The sequence below is a fragment of the Phocoena sinus genome, chromosome 2 (genome assembly GCF_008692025.1).
Source record: "Phocoena sinus isolate mPhoSin1 chromosome 2, mPhoSin1.pri, whole genome shotgun sequence".
Lineage (NCBI taxonomy): Eukaryota > Metazoa > Chordata > Mammalia > Artiodactyla > Phocoenidae > Phocoena > Phocoena sinus.
This window is the reverse complement of record NC_045764.1, coordinates 23,353,100-23,371,390: the sequence shown is the minus strand read 5'-3', so window position 1 is coordinate 23,371,390 and position 18,291 is coordinate 23,353,100. Positions and strand designations below refer to the sequence as shown.

The following is an 18,291-nucleotide window of genomic DNA, read 5'->3' as shown; positions in this document are numbered from 1 at the left end:
AGAAGCTGCTTGCATGAGTGTTTTCAGGATTTTGATATTAACCCAACAACAGTGAGTAGCCAATGAAGGGGCTTCCGCAGGGAATTTGGCTAAACAATAGTAAGATAGGACCCTCTCCTCAACTCACTGTCACGTGAGGAGGTGGAGGCATGGAATGTGGACCTCATGGATCTAATACAATAGTTTCTTAAATGGTGGGGATAAACAATGTCATTTAACATTTTTGCCCAAAAAGGGCATTAAGAAAAACAACAACAAAAAAAGTCTGTCATCATCATAATCACCACCACTAAGTTTAAAAAAAAGGAGACACTTTAGCAAAAAAAAAAAAAAAGACGGACAATCTCAGAATAACAGAAATTATTTAGATTTAACCAATTTGGCTTTATGAAGAAACATTTGCTGAAACAACTCAGAGGAAAAGAAATAACAATAAAATCACAATGTCAAAAAGCGAAATGGAAGAATTACAAGCTCATCACTGTTGTAGTAATTATGGCTGGAATGGGGGATGTTGGGAAAGGTGACAGATGAGCTCTATGTCTTTTAACGTGTGGGAGTTGGTTGACATCTTTTTCTAATTAATTCTCTACATCCCAGATACTAGACACATCCCAGGTACTAGAAATGAGTACATTTATTCTGTGACCTTTATATTTGATACATAACTAATTACTTTGTCAATTTTTAAAAAATGAAGTTGACATATACCCTAGTTCCCATATCTAATTTGTCATTATGTCGGCAATAAGTAACCCATCCAGTTAATTTCTTATTCATTACGAAATCTCAAGAAATCCCATATACAAATTTGTTCCTTTTAACACAATATCCGTATTCAGAAGTCCATAGCCCCCTTCAGTTTCCTGTTCCCCTGTGAGCCTGTGGGTCACGCTGGGGCCTCAGGGGGACAGGTGAGACCCTCTAGGTCCTGAGTCCAGCCTTAGGTCTGGGCAGCTCCTTTCCTGGGGAATGGGTCCCCTTGTAGCTCTGCAGCTGGCACGTTGGCAGTAAGGCGGGCCAGGAGGGGGTGGTCATCATCTGGCTGGTCCCCCCTACTGCCGAGTGTTGGCCTCACAGCTACACAGCCATCTCCTGGTCCTCTGACTGGATCATCAGGTCACACTGCCCATTTCTAGGTAGGTGGCCGCTTGGCGTCCTGAGACTTCTCAGCCTGCCGGGGGCATGTGACCCTCCTACTCTGTCTTCATAACGAAGGTTCCCGTCTCCAGGATGTGGTGGCAGGTGGTGCAATAGTCCAGGGCTGCCACCTGGTGCAGATAGGTCTCCCCGTCTTCCTCCACAGCATCAAGGTGGGGTGCGGGGGGCGGCGGTGGTCCAGAACGTTGCAGACCCTTTCCCTGCTGCCGGTACTGACCATGGGGTGCAGGAACTGGTGGTCCCCACAGCTTGGGGCAGCGTCTGGACCTCACAAAAGTCCTTCCTCTCGGCAGCCTCGTGCAGCTCCCCTGCAGAGGTGCGGCATCCCTTGCAGTGACCGAGGCACGGGAGCAAGGTGAGATGGGGAGAGGGGACGTGGGAGGACAGGCCGGGCGATGGCCCCAGCAGCTCTGGGTCCAGCATATAAATTTCACTGCATGTGATCTCAGTCACATAGTTGAGGGGTTCCTGGCCTCGGTCAATCGTGTAAAAGTGGCTGACAGTGGTGGTCTCCAGGAAGCACCACCTGGGGGCCAGTTCAGGCACATCAGGGATGTGACTCCCGCCCCTCTGGGCTCCTGCTGGAGCCTCTTGATGTGGGCCTGGCAGATGTTCTAGGTCACTGTCACCTGGGACCACCACCTTGCCCAGTGGCACAGAGGCCTCCTTGAGCGACACCTTGCAAAGCTGGCGTCGTGGCTGTGCGTGCTGGCTGCTCGCCTGGATCACCCTGCAGCTGCCTGGGCACTGGCAGCTTCGCTCTGCAGGGTGGCCGGGCTGCAAAGGAAGCTGAGAGCGTGTTAGGCTGCGAGCTGACGGGGCATCCCGTCCACCTGCACCCGGATGGCCTTGGCCGTGACGAGCACTGCCTCGTGGCGCTGCGTCAACCTTGCGTGCCCGCACCTATGGGGCTGCCCGGGACCCCCCGGTGAAGCCATCGACCTTGCCGCGGCCATCCTCCTGCCACTAGGGCTCAGAGTGTGGGGACCCCCGAGGTGGCCCCAGGCATGGTGCCTGCACCGTACCCGCGTGTGTTCAGGACAGCGATGCCCTGAGGTTTCAGGTCTGAAGCACCGAATTCTTCTGAAAGACCCCACCTGGGCAAAGAATAAGCATACACATCCTCACTTGGTTTTGGATGTGCAGAGCCCAGTAAATAGAAAGACAATTAAAACCCAACTATTAGGGGCTTCCCTGGTGGCGCAGTGGTTGAGAGTCCGCCTGCCGATGCAGTGGACACGGGTTCGTGCCCCGGTCCGGGAAGATCCCACATGCCGCGAAGCGGCTGGGCCCGTGAGCCATGTTCGCTGAGCCTGCGCGTCCGGAGCCTGTGCTCCGCAACGGGAGAGGCCACAACAGTGAGAGGCCCGCGTACCACAAACAAACAAACAAAATAACCCAACCATTGGATGGAACTTTGCAATTCTAAGGAATTCTAACTAAAACGAACATTTTTATTTCCTTGCTAAACTATACTAGGGTAATAGAAGGGTATTTCTGGCCATGATCAGAAAGTTTCTCTGAAGGCTCTTTAGCCCACGCCTCTTCATGTGTCTCCTGGTTACCACCACTGACCTTCTGAGCAGACAGTGGTTGACTTTTTACCTCTGCTGAGTCAAAACACTCTGCAACAGGGCCCAAGCAGCTCCTGATCTGCTTTTCACACCATCAGAAAGGTTGTAAGCTGAAGTAGCAGTGAGTCAAATGCCACAGTGAAATAGAAGAAGAATGCTATCCAACAGCGCTGTGCCCCTGAACTAACTTCCTTGAGGTCATCTGAGTTACCAAATCCCCTGGGCTTTTTCCATTACCTGCTTGACTCTCCTCTTGCCTTTGACACTATGTACCTTTCTCATCTCTGGCTGTTCCTACTGTGGAAGCACAGACCATGCTTACGTGTTGGTGTTGGTCCGGTTCTGACCTTGGTCTTCTCACTGCACACACTTCCCAGGTGAGCTTTCCTCAGGAACGGATGTGTCCCGACTCTGTTTCTAGCTCAGATTCCTCTCCCGAGTTCCAGATGAATATATATAACTGCCCACTGGGTATCTGTGCTTCCGGATACCCCAGGACCCCAAATTCAGAAGGTCAAGTCATCTCCCTTCCATTCCTTCCCGATCTTCTTTCCTTCTCATCCTTACTTCGTGAATGGCACCATGTCCCACTCATTTTCCAAGCAGGAGTCTTTCTTAATGTCTCCATTATTTCAAACGTGAATTCAGTTAACAATTTTGCTGATCCCTATCCGCTTAAAAATCCCTAAATTAGGAAGCAGGTAAAGAATAGTTGGAAAACACCTAAAGGCATTGACCTGTATTATTCTCATTCAGGGGATGAAGCCGTGGCACATGGGACTGTTTCTGAGTAAAAGTGAGGCATTTTCATGCCTGCAGATCAAGTTTATCTCACCCCTCACCTCCCACTTCCCACCTTCAATCTCTTCACACTGTCATCAGAGTGTAGTTTCTGAAACTGAAATTTGATTCTATCATTCCACTGCTTAAAGGCTTATAGCTTTCAGGAAATAATCCAAACTCCTTAACTGGTACTTCATAAGCTGGCCTGGTCTTGCTTACCTCTTTGGTGTCATCTTTGAGATTCAAATTCTCCGCCCCCGCCCTGGGAAGCATCTAGAGCTCTCATTCTGATCTTTCTCTTGACTCTGTACTTTCAGTACGACTCCCACCTGCAGCCCCAGCTTTGGCATAAAGTACTCCTACTCCTTCTTTAAAATTCATCTCTGGAGTCATTGTCTCTGCGAAGTCTTCCCTGACTCTCTTGCCTTGAGTTTGGTGCTCCTGTCCGTCCCTCCTTTCCCTCCTTTGCATTGATTAGAAATTTGAGAAGGGCTCTCTGCTCTCTTCTGCAAAACCCTTTAAAAGCACTTTGACATCCAGTCCTGGGTTCTGCCTTGGCTAGAGGAGAGTTAAAGGGAATGACTTGGTTTGTGAAGTCATCCTATATTATTCTGGGTGGACTGAAGGTCCAATTATTTCTGATTCTCTGGGAGTCCACTCCAGGCTGAATTCTCTTTCTCAACTTTGTCCTGATATAACCCTCTTCCTCCAGGATCAACCAAGGACTAGGATTCAGGAATGCCTGGATCTATTCAACTGTCATTATGTGGGACGTCCGTCTAGGTTCAGATCTAGGGCTGTGTGTGTGTGTGTGTGTGTGTGTGTGTGTGTGTGTGTGTGTGTAAAGAGAGAGCTGTAAGCAGAGAGACATGGAGGTGGAGTGGGGGGAGACAGAGAGACAGCTTAATATGTCTTTTCATCTCCTTCTCTCCTTCTCTCATTCTCTCTCCTTTCCACATATTGAGGGCTAATTAAATGCCAGGCATTCTGCCTCAATCTCTTATATGCATTCCACTATTGTATATACACTATTTAATCACAGTGATCACATGTATTTAATCCTCACATCTTAATGTTTAGAATACCGAAGTAGTTTACTTGGTCATCCAGCTAGTGATTTACAGAGCTGGATTGAAATACAGGTCCTTCTGACTCTAAACAAGCTTTCCTAATTTGTATGAGCTTTTACATTAAACTGCTTGTAAAAACCCCACTTGAAAATAATTACATTATGGATGCCATTTTCTTCTTCTTCTTCTCCTCCCCCCACCTTCTTTTTCTTTCCTTTTACCTGGAAATAGACAGTGAAACCCATGACCAGCAGGATGTGTTGTCACAGAATAAGTCCTGGGTTTCATATCAGGAAGTTGAATGCAGCTGAGACCAGCTCACTCTTGTCAATAAACTCTAGGAAAACACAGACCATGCATTAAAAAAAAAATTTTTTTTTTAAATTTTACTCTGAACCAAATCTGATTAACAAATATTGAGTCTCCACAGGACTTTTATGCTATCAATTCATAATTAAAATGATCCTACCCATCCCCTCTCTTCCCTTTTCCCCAACCCCTCTTATTTTCTGATTCTTTTTATCTTGATGAGACTGTCAGATGGAAATCTGCTTTGGAAGGAAGGAACGCTGGTCAAAATATATGGCCTTGGGTCCCCGTGCTTTGCTGTCCTGGGTGGGAGGTGTGGCAGGCACAGGAAGGGCTTGGGAGGGGCAGGAATGGGTGAAGAGGGCAGGGCTTGCACACAAAGGCATCCAGGGTGGGTCACTTGGCTGTGGCAGGCACTGCTTTGTCTGGGACTGTCCTGGAGGTGAATTCCAGTGTCCCTGAAGGAATGACAGAGCTGCAGAGCCATGCTGTCTCCTCGGGAAAATGTATGGCTTTTGTTCCACAGTCTTGGGGGCAGGGATCAACTTCCCTCTTCTGTGATTTTTGGGTCTTTAGTTAGCGATAAATGATGTGATTAGCTAATGTACCCTCCAGTGGAAGAAAGGGACCCTCTAAAGACATTCAGAATGACTGAGCTGTTTGCTAGAGGTAAGAGGAAGGTGAAAAACTGTCCCCTCATCCTTGCAAATTTGTTTGGGTTTCTTTTTTAATTTTGAGGGACTGGAATCTCTTACTGTAAACATATTTTGTTATGCAAATGCCCTGTCATCCCCCCACCCCACTGCCCCTTCCAATCCCCTCCAGAATTCCTAAATTAGAGAGCAGGTAAGTGGTAATTAGAAAACGCCTAAAGGAATTGAGCTGTATTGCTCTTGTTCTGAGGGTTACATCTTGGCATTTGTTAGAAACTTTGAGTTGAAAATGAAGCATTTTCGTGCATCAGTTTTGGGGAAAGTCTCTTCTGGATTTTTTGGTTGCATATTTGAATCAACCCTTCTTCACTGAGCGCTTCTTACCTGAGTCAGGGAGCATGCGAGCTGCTGGGAGGGAAACAAAAACAATCACAGAGACCTCTGCCCTCAGGAGTTTTTGGACTCTGAAGAACCAAGCTGTTTACCCCAGCAGACTGTGGGCCACTCAAAGACAGCGTCTGTGTGTACGTAGCTTTGCGTTCCCGGCACCTCACCATGCTTGGCGTCTGCTAAGCATTCCAATATAGAGTGACTGACTGAAGAAATGGCAAACATAGTAGGAGAACAGTGTATGCTCAGTGCCCAATAAGGGGTGCCTTCTAGAGATGCTCCAGCAAAAGGAAGCAATCACTGTGGGGTGATTGGACAGGCAAGGCTTTCCAGAGTACCTGACCTAGTTCTTGCAGGATGAAAAGGTTAAAAGGCATGTTCTCTGGGGCTGAGAAATGATGGGCAAACTGAGAATGGACCAGTCTGAGCTTGAGACGGTTTGTGCTGGGGAGAGGGGGATTAAAAAAGAAAAAAGGAAACTCCCTGAATTGTAAATGCCATTGGGCTCAGCCAAATTGCAATCACTATTTTTCTCTTTTTGTTGAAGGTCTACAGTGGGGTGAGATCAGTTACCGTTGCCATCTTATTTACTGAATGGAGCTGGTATGATTCTAGGTCTGGTCTGAAGGGTGCAGAGTACCTGCGTGGTTTAATGGAGGTCACGACCGTTGCTAGAGAGACTAGAAGTCCCTGCTCCACTGAAGGTGAGAATGGCAATGTCTTGGCCTTGAAGGATGCCGTGCTCATTCCTTTGAAGTGTTTTATTAAAATATTTAAGCATATTTCCTTCAGTTTGGCTTCTTGTTAGTCTTTTTTACTGTTGTTGTTGAACGGCTGACTCAGTTGAAGAGTTCATTTGGTCAGTTTGCGATGGGATGTGGGTACTTTCCACATCTTTAAGTTGTGAAACCATCTTGGAGCAGTCTCCACCTCCCATATAAAATGTGTGAATTTGCAACATGGACAGAGATAATGTAAAGGGCAAACCCACTTCTCCCAGGTGCCCACTATAACCCTAGGATTGATACCAGGAGCATCTCCAGAAAGCACTCCCAGCAAGTCTCAATATCCTCCTCCATCTCCCTAGACACACAAGCTATTCTAAGAGTACAATAAAATAGACAAATGCAGATGACAAACCAAAAATCAGGATCAAGGGGAAGTACCAAGGAGCTTTCAATTAATTGAGGGTCCAGTATACCTCATCAGTACAAGGGGAAAAAAAATTAATGTTTCTAATGGAGCAATATACAAATATATACAAATCAATGAGATGCAAATGAAGTGTGTAATTTCTGAAGGGACACGGAGCAAAGGAGATAAAATGTATGCTTAAGGGAAAAACATCCCAAACATAAAATGACTTGAGTGGATGCATTTTTGTCAGTAGGTTTGGAGACCAGAAGGTTCTGACTCAGAGTGGAAAATGAATAATTTTTGTATGAGTGAGGATAAGTTACAGCCACATAACCAGACAGAGCCCTGAGCTATCGGGAGGGCAGGAAGTAGGTTGTGTTCTTTGCTCTGCTTAACCCCCTGTGCAGAAACACAGAGGGATTTGCATGAAGCTTTTCTTTTCCACTTTGTTGGTTGCTTTCAGTCATGTTCGATGAATCAGTCATACCAACCTTTGAAAGTTAGGGAGAGAAAGATTTGAAGAGAGAATGGAGGTATTTCTAAGCTCCACTGAAGCTCGCTGGATTAGAAGAGCTTCAGTGATAACAGTATTTCTTATTTTGCTTCCTTGACATCTTCCAATGAGCTCAAAGCATTTTATAGACACTATCTCATCAATTCTTTCAACATCCTAGAGAGGAAGGTGGTGTCAGGGGTCATTTGTCATCACTTTATGGATTCAGAAATGGGACCAAGTCACTTCTCAGAAAGTGATTATTATTTGGGGCTGTTCAAGAAAGTCACCAAAGGTTTTTGAGTCCATTTCTAGAGTCTTCACGCTGAACCCTCTCTCATCTCCTCACGTCTTTTTGATCAGATGTCTGAAACATCTGATGTCTGAAAGAAAGAGATACATTTCTGACAGATTATGAGCTTCTTAGGGTTTCAGTGCTGGGCTTACTTTATCCTGGAATACTTGCATGGAAAAATCTCTAACCTCTAAAAAATGGTCTATTGCATCCTAAAACCCAATATCTATGAGCGAATCTTTTAGTGATTTTGTGCATCCAGGTTCCGTGTTTCCACTGAAGGCCCTTTCTTTCCAACACCTCCGCCTACTACCTCTTTGACTGTATCGTGAGCTCTGGGAGGGGCAGACATGGTGGTGGTTTTACTTTTCTATCTCCTAGTACCCAGCATCTTTCCCAAGATGGGCTTCAGTGACTGTTAGCTGAACATATGACTGGTTATGTGTGTAAACGTGGTGAAACACAGCAGCAAGAGACCCTCAGTTATTGTAATTTAAATTCAGCCTTTCTTACTCTGTCTCAGCAAAGGTTTGGGGATATAGGTCCAGAACGGGGCCTTTCCCTCTTGATGCTACTGATACAGCTGGGGTGAACTTTTGGAGGGCTATACTCAGAGTTAAGGTTTTTAACAAGTTGGATGTTTAGGCCTCTTTCAAGATGAGTCCAATTTCTCATTTGAACTGAGGCACCCTGGGACCCACCAAATTGGTCCTGTCATGGATGTGATTTCAGATACAGCATTCCAGGTTTTTCTAGAAGCCCCAACTTCCCTCCCCCCAAGATCCACACCAGACTTTCTAGTTCAGTCTGTTGGCCAGCCTGCGTTCGCCAGGTATGGCTAGCTGACAGTTTGTCTGTGGGAAACTGTCACTCTGGAGGTAGCTTTTCTTGGTTTTCCTGACCGTTAATGGCTAAGAAGTTTGGCCTTTCTCTGGTCTCACTAAGTCAGGGACTGCAGTGATGAGAGTCAAATGTGCTTTTGACCACAAAATCAGCAGGCAGAAAATCCCTTTGAGAAACTTTGCCATGCCACAAATGACTCTCGAGGGCCTCGAGCAGTTGGGCCTTTCCTGGCTGCCCAGAAGGGCAGCTGTGCTCCGTCAAAGGGCCATAAAGGGTGGGTGGAGGTGGAAAGTAGAAGGGTGGGGAGAGGTTCTGGTCCTCAGGGAGTCCTTGGGGCTTTGGCCTTGGGTAGTTTCCTCTTTCCTTGTCTATCCCTGTCCTTTAAAGGACATCCTAACTAAATTTATTTTCTGGGCCAGGGATTCTGAACTTTTGATGAACCATAAAATTCCTGATTTTTAAATTTCTGAATGCTCCTGGCATCCTGAAGAAATTTCCAAAGCCTTCAAGAGACCACAGGGATTTTTTTAAAAAATAAATTTATTTATTTTATGTTTGACTGCATTGGGTCTTCATTGCTGCGCGTGGCCTTTCTCTAGTTGCGGCGAGCGGGGGCTACTCTTCGTTGCAGTGCACGGGCTTCTTATTGTGGTGTCTTCTCTTGTTGCGGAGCATGGGCTCTAGGCACGTGGGTTTTGGTAGTTGCAGCATGCAGGCTCAGTAGTTGTGGCACGCGGGCTTAGTTGCTCCACGGCATGTGGGATCTTCCTGGACCAGGGCTTGAACCCATGTCCCCTGCATTGGCAGGTGGATTCTTAACCAACGTGCCACCAGGGAAGCCCAAACCCCAGGGATCTTAAAATGTGGAAGAAGACTTGCTCCCTCTTTTTATTTTTCCCCCCACTGGGCATGTGAGATTCAAATTCCTTCCCAGAGTCTGGAAAAGTTGGTTGGTTTCAGCTTGTCCCTCCAGGAAACTCAGTTAAATTGTACCAGGCCAGGGCTTCCCTGGTGGCGCAGTGGTTGAGAATCTGCCTGCCAATGCAGGGAACACGGGTTCGAGCCCTGATCTGGGAAGATCCCACATGCCACGGAACAACTAGGCCCGTGAGCCACAACTACTGAGCCTGCGCGTCTGGAGCCTGTGCTCCTCAACAAGAGAGGCCGCGATAGTGAGAGGCCCACACACTGCGATGAAGAGTGGCCCTCACTTGCCACAACTAGAGAAAGCCCTCGCACAGAAACAAAGACCCAAAACAGCCCAAACTAAATAAATTTATTAAAAAAAAAAATTGTACCAGGCCGTTTCTTTTTTCCCCCCCATTTTTTCACCTGTTTCATTTGTGGGCTTGTAGTGGAAGGACTGGCCCTATAGGAATATGGATCCTATCAACAACTTGTGCTTCATTTGCAGTTAGACACTTTTTAAAGAAAATGACATTCTTTTTTTATCTGTGATGCAGCCTTCTCCCCATCTAGTGTAATTTTCAAATTTTTAGTTTCACTTTGGAATCTACCTTTTGAGCTGCGTTGGTTTCCCTTGGCTACCTGTGGTTTGCACTAGTTCTGTGGCTGGGATGTTACTCGGGTCACCTTGGCAATGTGAAATATTTGCAAAAAATAAAACAAGTCTCTTGTTTTTCTTTGCACCTTGTTGGAAAAGGATGCATTTAGTACATACCTGTCAAAACCAGAAACCAGTTCTTTTTCCCATCCTGTCAATGAGGAATGGGCTGTCCTGTCCAGGTTTCCATTCCCTCAAAACACTCAGAATAACAGCAATGACCTATCTGATCACTTTATTCTAATCTAAACCAAATCATGCCCCTCTCCCCCGACTTCTCTCCTTTTCTCTTTCCCCTTCCTCCCCCAAAGCAGTTATTCTCAACCTAGCTCAGCAAGAATCGGCAGGGGCAGGGGTTATCTTCCTCATTTGATTCATGAGGACAGAAATACAATAGAGAGTTCAGAGTATGAATTCTGGAGTCAGAATGACCTGAATTTTGGTTCTGCAACTTGCCAGCTGTGTGATTGTAGACTTGCTGTTTGACTTCTCTGAGCCTGTTTCTTCTTCTGTAAAATGGTGATTTAATGGGACCTGTGACCTAGGGTCCCTGGAAAGGTTAAACGAGATGCAATGTGAAGAGTTCAGCACAATGCCTGGTACAGAGTGAGAACTCAAGTGTGGTCACCCATGTTGTTATTGTTATTAATCTGAAGAGCATTAGTCCCATGAGATAGTCTCTGAAAAAGAAAGCTGCGGTCAGCTAAGATGGGAGAATGGTGGATGTTGGTCCACCTCTGAGTGCACGTGATAATGACATTCACATAATAAAGGCTCTGAGAAGAATGGTTAAGAAACCTATTTATTTTATTTGATCAAGTATTTACCCAAATTACTTGTCTACGGAAACCCTCTCTTTATTAGTGTTCCTTGCGGCACACTTGGGAAAATCCTCAGCCAGTGGGATTTTTAACCACCTCCCCCAATAATTACCGATTTTTGCAGAGTTGATTACATAGGCGTGTAATAGATAAATCCCACAATTTACACCAAAACTTTTCTCACCTTGAGAAACACAAGGGACCATGCATTGAAGACCATCTGGTACTGTGATGTGTTTTAACTTTTTTTTCCTCTTCCTCCTTGTGAAATTATCAGTTTATTATAGACCAAATATGCCTAAAGGGAATATCTAATTCCTACCCAATTTTTGCACATCGATCTGACCTATTACCAAGTCAAGTACTATGGAAATTCAAATTTAACTATAGAAACAAGGTGCCCTTCACGGAAGAGGCAGAGGTCTTTTCTATTTTTATTTATTTTTTTGTTTGGCACCATACTGTTTTATTTCAACCTTCAAACAATATAAAGAGGTAACAACTTCTGATGCTGAACCATGCAAATAACAATAAGGGAACAAAAAAATATATTAACGACAAAAAGACAATCATTTAAATGTGCTCCACGGCAGTGCTTTGGCAAGTACTTCTAGCCAATGGCTTCCAACGAGAGGGGTCTGAATGAACCCCCTGTTCTCGGCAAAAGAGACCCCACATTTTCTCCCTGGTGGTTTACACATTCTGAGTCACACACACCACACCCCTCCTTTCACCGGACTTTTGTAATTCACATCTTACAACACAGTAACTACACACTGTGCGTCTGTACACAACAAAAACTAAAAATAAAACAGGGTGGTAGAAAAGTAAACAAACTTCAGGGTTTCCAGTAAGACATCAGGGAATCACTGCTGGCTGGGCCCTTCATTTCACCAGTTTAAGGAAAAGTTTGATTTACATTTCTCAGGAAACCCAATATTCACAAGCTTAACCAGCAGGCTCAAGTTAAAAGTTGAAAAGACAGTCCTCCTTTTTTTTGGTAAATGTTTCATATAAAACATGAAATCAAGTTCTACTTTATAAAAAAACAGCTAAGTATTTTTAATAGTAAAATATATATGCTTATAATTCTCTTTTTAAAAAGACATTTAATAACAATACTTCAGAAGACTGGATATAACCCTCAACCCCCCACCCTGCCAAGCTGTCCACCTGGCACAGATACATTAAGGCAAAGGCTCCTGGAGGGGCGTGTCCACCTCGGCACTGGGCTGGGGATGCAATAGGAGCACATTCCGCTCCTGCAGGGCCGGTTTAGAAAGGCTTCTCCGTCATGTTCACCGAGCCATCCTGCATCCCGAAGTAGACTCTCTCTGCCATGTTGATGAATGGGCCCGTGTCCACCACGCCGGGGATCGTTTTGATAGTTGTGTTCACTTCACTCCATTTGTGGACCCGCTCAAACTTCCAGTCCAGGATAAAACTCCCATTATCCATCACCACAGGGCGTGCCTTGTCGACAGCCATTCGAAGTTCAATCACACCCCCAAACTTCTGGGTCACAGCTCAGCTCACAGGCCATCGGGATGACCTTGATGGAGATTCCCTTGTGCCACTGATCCCCGAGGTTCTTTGAATCTTTCCGGAAATTGGCAATCACGATGAAGCGACTGGCATTGCCAGCCACAATTTTCTCCTGGGTCAGGCAGCCTCCACCACCCTTGACGAGATTGAGATCAGCATCTACTTCATCAGCGCCATCGATGGCAAGGTCAATCTCTGGTCGTCGGTCCAGGTCACCGAGAGTTCAGCCATACTGCAGGATGAGCTGGTGGGCGTAGAAGGAAGTGGGAATACAGACGAGATTCAGATTCTCTTGTTTCACTCTTTCAGCTATTTGCTGCACAGCATGGACGATTGTAGAACCACTCCCAATTCCCAGCACTTGGTTATTCCTCACGTGGTTCTCCACAGCCGCGCAGCCTGCCAGCTTCCGGGCCTCCTCGGCCTTGGGCATCGTGGAGGGGGCCAGGCAGACGCTGATAGCATCCCCGCCACCGGTACTTGTGCTGGCAGCACCGAAATGCCAGGCAGAGGTCTTTAGATCACCAATGAAGCTAACTAACTACGTGGCTCTCTTTATTAACCCTGTGCGCTGATCAGGTGAAAATGTTACCAAGGGTTATAGTTATTATAATAAAGGAGTCATTGTTTCTTGTGCGTCAAGGGTTCTGATGTAACTAATGTGTATACACGCAGAAGCACAGTGGTGCCTTCCTGCTGTTTACTAGTTTCTAAAACCCAGTTCCTTGGAGGCAGCGGGCTCAAGAACAAAACCAGCACAGAAGCAATGGAAGTGCCTTTGTCCTCCAAGTTAGGACACTTCTTTATCCGGAAAGTTTTAGGACAAGGGCTGTGTGGGAAAAACAAGCTCTGAACCAAGATTAGATTTGGGAGGAGTGTGAGGCTAAGGGGCTAGATCAGCATGGGGGTAGGGGGGTGCTTCCAAAAGAGGGGCTGGGCGTGGAACACGACCACGTGTGTCCCAGAGAGAAACTTCCCAAAGGGCTTTCTCTCCCAGGCTTGGTTCAGAGTGATTGCGGAGCAAAGTGTAAAGTCTAGTTTTGGTGCCATAGGATTTCTGGGACAACCCCAGTTGCAAATATTGTGTTCCATCAGCTCTATGTGTACTCTTGACTGTATTAGAATCACATCTTGATCTTAAATTAAGGCCATGATCACTTACACCCCCCAAGAGAGAATCAGGAAAATCAGTCCTATCATTCCCAAGGTGTGTTTTATTTCTCTGACACTTGCTTCTTCTCTGAGCTACAGTTTTGCTTCTTTATAACACGGGGGCTTGGAATAGATCATTTCAATGTTCTAGAACAAAGATTTTGGCACTGAATGACTTGAGACAAAGCGTTAGATTATTACTCTACCGTCATGAATTGTTACTGTGTGTGAAGTGCTCACTATTTTCTCTGCGGTGATTTTTAATTTCCAGAATGGCATGTGTTCATTTGGAACTCAAAGCCCCATCCCCTAACCGTGATAGCTGCCACCAAGCTGGGTGATTTTTAACAACCGCTCCAAGTAGCTGGAGTAATTACTCCTTGTTTAGTCAATAGCACAGTTAGTAGTGAAAATGTCAACAAGTTAAACAACCTACCAGGTACGTTTTCTAAACTGCCCTAAAGGCAGACACAGCCAAATGCTATCAGTTTCGATCTTCCATCTAAACCCAAGATCTACCCCCAATCCTGGTGTTAGAACAGAGCATGTGTTTGCATCTTGCTGTGGGAAACAAGGATGCCATCTTTTGTCAAAAGAGGGCCAAGTCTTGGGAGATACTATAAGGAGCTTTATTTTTTTCCCCTCTTTCGCTGTGTGATGTTTTGTTTGTTCTGCAGCCCTGAAAATAAATGCCAGGCAAAGGCTCATGTAAATGAAGACTGTTTGTTCCTTCAAGGGAGGCCGAGTTTACAAACAGAAGCCTTAGGACAAAGCAGGCACTCTGGAGCCATTGTGGTTGGCTGCCCGTGAATTCCATCTGAAGAGCACCCTGGCCCCTAAGAGGTGAATGCCTGCAGGTATTTGTATCTTAATGGAAGAAGGGGGATTTCTCATCTCTGCTATAGCAGCAATAACTGAGTTACATATTCTACTTTCTTGGGTTGAAAACCTGGGTACAACAGGTCTCCTGTAGGAGATTGTTCTAAAGGGAATGAGACTCAGAGCTGAGCCAGTTGCAAATGGACATTTGCTTGAGGATTTACCCAACTTAAAAATAAAATTGAGATATAATTGACATATAATATTGCATTAGTTTTAGGTGTATGACATAAAGATTTGATATTTGCATATACTGCAAAAAGATCACCACAATATGTCTAGTTAATACCCATCAGAGCCACCATTTTTTAAGCCACACTTTCCAAGATTTTAAGAAAGTTATTCCCATTGGGAAAGTCAAATACATTAATTTTTGTCATATCCTTCAGAAAAGTTTGGGTATGGAATAAAATAATTGTTAAATGAATACATGAATAAAGGAATTAATGAACAAAGGAGTTGACGAATGGATATATATGGAATGAGATGAGATCGGTGTTACAAATGGTGGTCCAGAACCACAAATCTTGAAGTGTTGATCTTTTCCTTAATCTCTTCATTGTAGCATTTGACCAATTTCTGCTATATTTGTGCTGTGGATTATGGTACTTTAGCCTCTGACCAGCCCAGGACAGTCAAGTATTGCTTACTTGCATCCCCCATTTTCAAAATAATCTTGTAAAACACAAACCAGAATGGAACGGAATAGACACAAGCGGAGCATGTTCTATCTCTTTCAGGTTTTCCACCATCACTTTCCCAGGTCCTGGTCTTGGTTTTCTTTTATCCCAGGTCATGTAGTACAGTAAGTTTTTATCATGATTGTACTCAAAAGGTTTCTTCTACAGTCCAAGATTCTATTACTCTGATTCTAATCCTTCTCCAAGTAGGGGCGTTCAACTAATCGCTAGTGGAGAAGTAGAATTTCAGTGGAGGGGTAGAATTGAATTCCATATCTGTCCTGAAATTCTCATTTGATTTAGGAAATGACTCACGTGAGTCCTACAGTATGAAAGCCACTGGGAAAGAAAGTAAACATCTCTTAAATGGGATTGTGTGCTCAAGATGGTTACATGGATTGACAAGAACATTTTTTTTTGGCCACTCCACACCATGTGGAATCTTAGTTCTCTGACCAGGGATTGAACCTGTGCCCCCTGCGGTGGAAGTATGGAGTCCTAACCACCAGACCACCAGGGAATTCCCAAGATATACACATCTTGAAAGAGGGTTTGATCCAAAAAGTAGAGGGCAGGAATTAGACCCTATAATGGGTGCTCATTTAACACTGTTTGTATAAATGAATTGATAATAAAATTTTAGATAATTCCTTTCTTTGGGCTTGTAACAGCCTATTGAGACTCCTTCGTCTTCAAACATTGAAATATTTTTATTAAAAATTTATTTCTTGTTTTAAATCAATTTAACCTCACTCCAACATTTTTGGAACATGTACGACGCTGTGTTCTGTGGTGTGTGATGGGTGCACGTTGGAGAGCAAAATAGACAAGTCCCCTGCCCTTCATATTGCTAGAGTGTAGTGGTGGGAACCGGCGTTACACTGTATCTGAAAATATAATTAAAAATTGTGAGGAGTTCTATGAAGGCAAAGAACAGGAGAACATGCTATAAGAGAAAATAATAGGGTATCGGGGCAGCAGGGACACGCTTCAGGTTTGGAGATTCAGGGGAAGCCCTTGAAGAAGTGACATTTCAGTTGAAGCCTTAAGAATGAGGGAGGGCAAAGGAAGGAGAGGAGAAAGGGTAGTCCCGGCACCAGGAAGAATGTGTCAGAAGAACCGAGACAGGACAGAGTTTGGGGCACTTGGGGCTGAAAGAGAGCCAGTGTGGCTGGATCACAGGACACAGGAGTGGTGGGGGTGAGAGGTGTAAAATGAGGCTGGAGGAGCAAAGTGGGGTGTCCAGGAGGGGCCTGAGGGCCAGGTGAAATGGGACATTGTGGAGGGTTTGCATTGGTGATCAACCCCATCTAATTCATTGGGAAATAATTTTTAAAATATTCCTTGGCTGCAGTGTAGAGGATGAACTGGAAATGAACAAGAACAGGGGAAGGAAGACCACAGAGGAGGCTGTGACAAAATACTTCCTCCCACGCTTCTCCTGTGAGCTACGAACAAACATGGCAGCATGATTGGTGGCCGTGAAATAGAGCATCGGAGGGAAGGTCTGAGGAACTGAGCTGGAAGCCAGGTTCTGCGACTGCTTCCTGGTGGATGCCTGGACAAATTACCGACAGGAGTAACTCGAATGGAACTCAGTTTTAGAAGAACAAAAACACTCATGGGTTGTGTGGAGGTTAAACTGCATAGATGCCTGTAAAGAGATTCATACACTGCCCTCCCAGAACAGATATTTCCTTCTTCTTTAGAAGACCTTTCTCCTCTTATCCATCTGGAAAGCTCCAAGCCATCCTTCAGAGCTAGCTCGTTACAGCCTCTGTGATACCTGCTCTAATCACAGAATATTTAGAGATATCGCTGCATCCCTTCCAGCCCTGGTTGTAATTTAAAAAATTTTTTAAATTCACTTTGCTGATTTCTTTTTATTGGTGTCGATTTTGTAACCCAAATTGTATGTACTATTTAGAGAGCCTTGTTCAGAATTTTACAGTGAAAAACCATTGCTATTTTTTCCCCATAAATTAATGTTTATCTCTATAAACACTTGAAATATTGGCATATTTTGCTCATAGGCACGTTCTTAGATGCCTGATTATTCTGAGGGGAAATTGTTGTGCTGTGCACATTATTGTTTTAAACATCATTATTTCAAAGGTCTAAACATTTTTTATTTTGGAACAGTGTGCTATTATTCTTTCTCCAGAATTTGTTTAAAAAGAATTCATGGATTAAGGTAAGAAATAGGATCTTGAGTAGCAGCAAAGAAGGGACCCAGAAATCTGCAGTTTATAATTATAGCTCTTTCTAGACTTTCTGCTATTATCTTAGAGAGCTTTCAATGCTTATCTTAAGTCCTGTACTCTTCACCAAGTCTTCTAGTCTGATGGCTGATATTCCACCAAAATCTGTTGAGTATAGAGTTGTGTCTGGGAATGTGGCTGCCTTATAGGGAACTGCATTTTCCAGGAGCTATTGAAGGTCATAGGACTAAGCTCTGGCTGGTGGACTATAATTACATGTGATGTGTACCACCTCAGGCTTAAGCCCGAAAATAGTGCACACATGCTTTTCGTGCTCTTTTTCCTTTGAACTGGAGCATTGATAAGCTGATGACCAACTTTGATCATAGAGATGAAGACATTCCCCTCCAAGATGGCAAAGACACAATCTAGAAGAAAGTTGGGTCTATGAATGACCATGTTCAATAGAACAGTTCTCCTACCTGCTTTGGGTTATAACATGAGAGAAACATCAACCTCTCTGTTACTTAAACCACTGCATTATTGATTTTTTTCCAGAGTAGCTAAGACTTTTATTCTGTCTATATAAAAATTGGTACTTGAAGTGGAAGGCTGTGACAAAAATCAAATATATATGTCATTGAATCTGGTGTGGTGTAACAGATGTTATAGTCTGGAAAAATTTGTTATGGCAGATTAGATCTTTACATGAACGAATCCACATTCTAGTCTCAATTTTGA

At 44.6% G+C, this 18,291-nt stretch overlaps 2 pseudogenes; both read right to left on the bottom strand.

Annotated features, from left to right (window-relative positions):
- Positions 1-1,169: 1,169 nt before the first annotated feature.
- Positions 1,170-2,099, bottom strand: LOC116748525 (annotated as a pseudogene).
- Positions 2,100-12,368: 10,269 nt separating this feature from the next.
- LOC116749667 lies at positions 12,369-13,086 on the bottom strand (annotated as a pseudogene).
- Between the last annotated feature and the right edge of the window lie 5,205 nt (positions 13,087-18,291).